The 5,750-nt window shown below is 39.1% G+C and overlaps 1 non-coding gene across 1 annotated transcript; it reads left to right on the top strand.

Annotated features, from left to right (window-relative positions):
- The first annotated feature begins 852 nt into the window (after positions 1 to 852).
- LOC149297854 (small nucleolar RNA SNORA35) lies at positions 853 to 982 on the top strand. Its single transcript, XR_016272474.1, has one exon. It is a non-coding gene; the product is annotated as a small nucleolar RNA SNORA35 (small nucleolar RNA).
- The last annotated feature ends 4,768 nt before the right edge of the window (positions 983 to 5,750 follow it).

Raw genomic sequence — 5,750 nt, 5'->3', positions numbered from 1 at the left:
TGCCAAGATTGTTTGGGACCTAATATTCCCCCTTATGAACAAAGGCTACCACTTGTATGTAGATAACTTCTATACAAGCGTCCCTTTGTTCAAGCTGCTGTATTGTTTCGATACGGTAGCTTGCGGTTCTATAAAAAAGAACCGCTTGGGTTTCCCACAACGCCTGGTACGAACCCGGCTAGGAAAGGGGGAGACCTCAGCTCTAGGTGTGCATGCTGAGCACCATCCACGATGAGAGAACCGTGGAGGTTTCTGTCCGTGGCAGAGCTGGGGTCACTACAAAGCCAGTGTGCATCAGGGCCTATAACAAGCACATGGGTGGAGTTGATCTGTCAGATCAACTCCTACAGCCCTACCTCATTATGAGGAAGACAAAGGCCTGGTACAAGAAGGTTGCAATTTATCTAATGCAAATTGCAACCTATAACGCTTTTTTGCTGCACAAAAAAGCAGACACTGGGCTGAAGCTGTCTTTTTTGCAGTTTCAGCTCGAAGTAATTTCAGGTATCTTGTACCGTGATGCACCTGGTCCCCAAGTAGTGATGGGAACCAACAGAATTGGGGCTACCCATTTTATTTTTAAAATCCCCCCTACAGCAAAGAAGCAGAATCCCCAAAAGAGATGCAGGGTATGCTACAGCAGGGGGCAAAGAAAGGACACCACATTTTACTGTCCAGATTGCCCTGGAAAACCTGCACTCTGTGTCGGTGACTGCTTCAAGCTGTATCACACAGTTTCCCATTTTTAATTTTTTTTTTGTTCCTGCTCCATTTTTGTATTTTTTTTTAATTTTTTGTTACATTTACTGTTTTTTAGCTTTTATTTGCTCCACCATTTTTAAGCGTTTTTATTTGCACTGTCAAGTGACCCCTGTGTCCATTCCGTGGCATGAGGGACCACTTAAGGTGCTAGATCAAATCCCTTCTTGGAGATAGGCCAGGCTTTCTTGTAACCTGTCCCTACTGATAGTTGGGTACAAGCATTTTTCTTTACCCAGATGTAAAATTCCTACTGAATTTGAATTGCTCATGTTCCAAATGTGGCCCTTTTGCCCCCAAACAATCTGACAAACCCATGCATGTGGGGTATCAATGTACTCAGGAGATGTTGCTGGACACATATCTGGGTGTTGTGTGACAGCAACATATACCAGGAGCTGTAATTTCACACCTGAAGTACAAAGTATGTGAAAAAAACACCAAAAACAATTACTATCCCAAACTTTGACAAGGGTTGGTGGTAGGATTAGTGCATGGAAAGGGTTAAACTATCAGCATCTAAAATACCCTGGGTTGTCTAGTTTTCAAAAATATATGGTTTGGTGGGGTAAATTTAATTTGCTGGCTTCAAAGATGCCCCAAATACCACATAGAGACAGAATTACCAGATTCAGAGAAAAATGGTTTTGAATTAGCAAAACGCTACTTGTACTTATTGCCCCATAACGTGTAGAAGAAAGCAAAAAAACATAAAAACATTGGGTATTTCTAAACTCGGGACAAATAGTAGAATCTATTTAGCAGGTTTTTTCAGTAGTTTTTTATGATGAATAAAAGATTTTTCAAATAAAAGTGAGAAAATGTGTTTTTTTTTCAATTTTTCGTCATATTTTATTATTTTTATTATAGGAAATTACATCATATGAAAAAAAATTGGTGTCTGAAGAAAGCCCTTCTTGTCCTGAAAAAAACAATATATAACTTGTGTGGGTTTAGTAAATGGGTTAAGAGAAAATTACAGCTAAACACAAACACCGCAGAAACGATAAAACAGCCATTGTCACGAAGGGTACAAAAAGTAAAATCAGCCTTTGTCACGAAGGGGTTAAAAAGCAGAAATAAAATTTGGTCACTCTACCGCTGGGTAGCTGGCCAAGAGCACTTTATACTCACCTGATCCACTCCAATGGCAGAATGGGTGCAGCCTAACGTACAGCCTGTCATATCCAGCCGTTGGCTGCACTTACACCTTTAAGTGCCAAAAGCGGCTCATCATAACTATCGATTATAAAAAGCTGTCTCTGCAAGAATGTAAATGCAACAATGACTAAACTTGCCTGCATAGTGAAAAATTAAATTTAGATAAGTCAAATGTATAATAGCCCAAAAACTATATTTTTGAGGACAATGGAAATCAAAAGGAATAGATAACCTGATCCCTCAAGTTCAGTGGCATCACTAGAGGGGGGGCCCCCGCTAGGTTATTCTTTCACCCCCTGTTGCCCTCCTGCCAAATATGGAACCACCCAACGCACACTGTATGTCCGGATGGCCCGAACGTTCTTCCCCCCTGACAGCCTCATTGAAAGAGGAAATGAAACTCTGTCTTTTTTTAATATATATATATTTTTGACGCGGAGGAGAGAGAGGGGCGCATAGCAATCACTCGACGCCCCTGCTGAGCACCCAAATATGACATCACATACCGGCGCTCAGCAGTGAAGCAGCATGTGCCCCGGCAGAGCAGGAAGACAGAAGCCTCGTGCTCCCGCCGCAAGACTTCAAGGTGTGTGAACTACAAAGGGGGGAGAGGGTAAATAGTGAGTAAGGAAAGGGGAGGGAGATGGGTTAGAAAGTGATAAGGGAGGGAGATGGGGTAGATAGTGAGAAAGAGGGTAGTAATTGAAATAAGTAAAGAGTGTGAATGCGTGAGTATGAATTAATGTCTGGATGCATTGTGTGAATGAGTGAGAGTGAATTAATATGTGGATGAATTGTCTGAATCAAGGAGAGTATGAATTAATGTGTGAATGAATTGTGTGAATGAGTGAGTATGAATATGTAGATGAATTGTCTAAATGAAAGTGTGAATTAGTGAGTGACTGTAAAAGTGTTTGTGTGTATCAGATTTATAATTGTGAAAAGGCAAATATGGCACTAGCAGGGTGTTTGAGACTTTGGGACCAAGATGGCACAGGCAGGGTGTTTATGGGACAAAGATGGCACAGGCCGGGCTGTTTGGGGACAACTTTGACTTGTGCTGGGCTGTTTGGGGACAAAGATGGCAAATCCTATGTGTGTTATCTGGGTGCTGGTCAGGTTCTATGTGAGCAGTGTAGACGTCTGGGTGTCAGTGTGGCAGAGCCTGTCCTGGTGTGTGTGTTTGGGTGTCGGTGTGGCAGAGCCTGTCCTGGTGTGTGTCTGGGTGTCGGTGTGGCAGAGCCTGTCCTGGTGTGTGTGTTTGGTCATCTGTTTCCTGGCACTTAACTTACAGTAGGAACTACTTCATTTTTACTTATCCAGAGATAAAACACCCTCCTGAATTTTTAGTGACTTCAGGGGACAAAACTTTCAAGGCCCTGAAATCATTTAGTGGAAAAGTTAAGGTATTGTGTTATTTATTTCAAGGATTAGTCGCACTAAATTGTGGCTTCAGGCTTCAAGTATTATGTTAGTCCAGTAAAAAGTATCATTCCATAGCACATTACTTATAATACTTATACTTATATATATATATATATATATATATATATATATATATGTGTGTGTGTTTTCCAGTGGTTTAATTTAATGGTGGAAATTTTTAATGCCCCCCAGTTTTGACAGCGGTATCTTATGTGCCCCCCCTATATATATTGTTTCTAGAGCTTGTCATTATTTTGTATGGTTTTTTTTGGTTGCTCCTTAAATCTTTTCAGTTTTGGATAAATACATATTGTAATATTAATTTCATCATAAGGGTATTAACCACAAACCAAACTGAGAATTCACAAAGCACAATTTATTGTTGCCTGTGGTTGTTTTTTTTTAACAAAGTATCACAAGACCAAGGGACTCATGTATGATATGGGCTTCTACGTATTTAAGGCTCTGACCCAAAGCTGCTATGAGTGAAAGAAAGTAAACTGGAGCAGAACCAGAACAGTTGGTCCTAGCAGCATTCTTCCAAATGCACAGTGGTACCATTAGTGTGCGGAGGAGTAGTCAGCATCTGGGTTGTTTATCCTGGCAATCATGACACCTTTGGACCTAAAGTTCCATACCAACCAGTCATGTTAAGTGCTGAAGTGCTCTCCTTTTTTTTGAGATAACCAGGCAACTGAACATTGCAATTCTAACTATTCTTTGGAATTTGTTACCTGAGCATCTTCTAATTTAATTCAGAATTATATCAGAGTTTCCAAATCAGCAGAGACTGTGGACAGGTATGCTGAGCCGCAGGCAAAACATCAGCTGTGCTTTGCTCTAATTCCTATTTTATTAAACAATAACTTAAATATTTCATAATACATCAGGTAACATAATAAAAATAGACACATATAATAAATCATATAAATGGTTATATTATATTTTAATCTAATGGAACCTACATTATTTTGAGATGTTAAAAGTACATAAAGCAAAAGCCGTGATTTTCATCTGTGAACTAAAATGCTGTTTTTGTTTTTCAGTTTCCTTTACAACCAATCCGTCTTCTATCAGTAATTTTTTTATCTCTTGGTTCTCTTGGGAACTTTCACCTTGGGTCATGACACTAAATTTACTGTGTGTCTAATGTAAAAATAAACCGTAAATGTCAAACTGGAAGCTTATACGTCAAAGGAAAAACTTGAGCTTCTAAGTTTTAGGCAAACAAAATAAGATTAGGAGCCAGGTGTACTGTAAAATGTTTTGGAAAAACCCAGACTGATGGAAATGTGGGAGCACACAGTATAATGAGTGTCATTATGTTTTGGGTTAAGGGGGTAATTTTATCTTCATGGCCTTGCTTTAGAACTCAACTGTGCCTGCCTGGTATCTGGCCATAGAAACATAGGATTTGACAGCAGATAAGAACCAAACGACCCATCTAATCTGCCCATTTTTCCTGATGCACATGCATGTTTAAATTCCCACATTGTATCAGCCACTGCCGTTCCTGATCAGAGGCTGTTGCACTTTCCATCAGCTAAAAGGCTACTGCTGTAAAATAAAATATAAGTATTGGTATTGTGGGATGAGCTTGAGTAGGGGCTTTGTTGACATGGTGAAAATGGTCAGTGCATGGGTAATAGTGAGTGGACCTACCATTAAGTATATTCATCAATCTTTAGTGTTCCTCCATTGGGGCACATACCACAATAGGCTGTTAACAGGCTGTTAAAAAAGATTAACTTAATTAATTAATTAATTAATTTCAACCATTTTTTAAGTGACAGCTCCACTTCAAAGTTGAGCCAAATCACAAAGAGGAAAAGGGTTGCATGATAACTGTTTGCCATTCATTTCCAGTGGAAACTGATTTTAGATATACAATATGGTGGTGATTGTTTTATTTGAATATATTTAGACCCTTGCTGAAGTGTAACTACTTATTACGTAAAATGATACACCAGGCCTGCCAGAGCTAATATATATTTCTTTATAACTTAGTCTCCTGCTGGGTATTCCTATTGCTCTTTACAATAGCAAATGGTAACAGCCTGATATATGAAAAAAAAATGTATATAATATTCAAGAATGGGCTTGATAAAACCATCTAACAGTACATTGCAATAGAAAGCAATTTAAAACCGATAGTTTCATATATTCCTTAAAAAAAATGTGCATGCGGTAATAAATAAGAAGCAATAATTCAACAGGAAGGAAATATTGCCCATTTTTTACATTGCATTACATGAGCTTGGACAGTTTCCTGAAATATTTGGGGTCTCAACCTCAGTAGCCTGCTAAAACTTACTGTGTAAGTTTATTAGTTGAAAGGACTGTGTGGCTCTGACCATGCCATGTATTGTCCGTGGGTTAGAGACAATAACGTGGGTTGTTAGTCT

The sequence above is a fragment of the Sceloporus occidentalis genome, unplaced genomic scaffold, assembly GCF_023333645.1.
Source record: "Sceloporus occidentalis isolate IW3139 unplaced genomic scaffold, rSceOcc1.0.p SCAF_36, whole genome shotgun sequence".
NCBI classification, from domain to species: domain Eukaryota; kingdom Metazoa; phylum Chordata; class Lepidosauria; order Squamata; family Phrynosomatidae; genus Sceloporus; species Sceloporus occidentalis.
Note: the sequence above shows the minus strand (reverse complement) of the source record. Positions and strands in the feature narration are given on the sequence as shown.